The sequence below is a fragment of the Mus caroli genome, chromosome 19, assembly GCF_900094665.2.
Source record: "Mus caroli chromosome 19, CAROLI_EIJ_v1.1, whole genome shotgun sequence".
Classification (NCBI taxonomy): domain Eukaryota; kingdom Metazoa; phylum Chordata; class Mammalia; order Rodentia; family Muridae; genus Mus; species Mus caroli.
Genome location: NC_034588.1, coordinates 9,292,868 through 9,293,950, shown reverse-complemented (window position 1 = coordinate 9,293,950; position 1,083 = coordinate 9,292,868).

Genomic DNA, 1,083 nt, shown 5'->3' with positions numbered 1-1,083 from the left:
GTATAGCTGTTCATTGCAAAAGGAGTTTCTTTGAGCAAGGCTGAGAATAGAACCTGTCTATGGATAGAGATATAAATATTTATAAGACAGTTTTACTATATGCCCATTTATGGAAACACCAGTAAAAATCATCCCCATGCCCCCATACCCTGCTTAAAGAGTCTTTGAGTATGTCAAGTACAGGCCTTTCTGCAGTTGTGAACTCTGCCCAGCAGCCCCATGCCCCCATACCCTGCTTAAAGAGTCTTTGAGTATGTCAAGTACAGGCCTTTCTGCAGTTGTGAACTCTGCTCAGCAGGGAGGAAGCTTCCAATAAAATTCCAGCTTGATTTCTCTGTGTCTTGCAACCAAAATATGTGGTGTGTCTTCAGCAATAGGGTCTCACTACTATCTCTTTCTGGTTAGGCAACCAAGAAACTGTACTGTTTGGAGAACCTCTGGGGCCTCCTTAACCAACAACTCATAGGAAGATATCCCTCACCTGATACTGTGATTTTCATTCAAAAGCCTGCGACTTCAGGGAGCACCACCCATAAAAGGTACTTTCGTTCAAACTTTTAAAAAACTGTATTTTGATATGGATATCACTTGAAAGATTATGTTTAATAAACTGAATAATTTCATGTGTTTTGAGGTACCTTGAATGGACAAATTCACAGAGACAGAATGAAAAGCAGGAGTCACTAGGACTCTGTAGAGGACAATGGGCAGTTATATTGTATAATTAGCTAGATTTTTGGGAAAATGACATGATGGCTAGAAGTACAGTTAAAAAATGAGAATGTAGTCAATGTTTTATTCAAACCAAATCAATAATTGACTGTTATTCTTTGATTAGAACAGTCACAGAAGTAAGCTGCTGACTGTAGGCTGGGTGTAAAAACAATTGGATTTGAGCTGACAAGGGTGGGTAAGGGTATGTCTTAGTTAGGGTTTTACTGCTGTGAACAGACACCATGACCAAGGCAAGTCTTATAAAAAAAACAACAACATTTAATTGGGGCTGGCTTACAGGTTCAGAGGTTCAGTTCATTATCATCAAGGTGGGAGCATGGCAGTATCCAGGCAGGCATGGCACAGGAG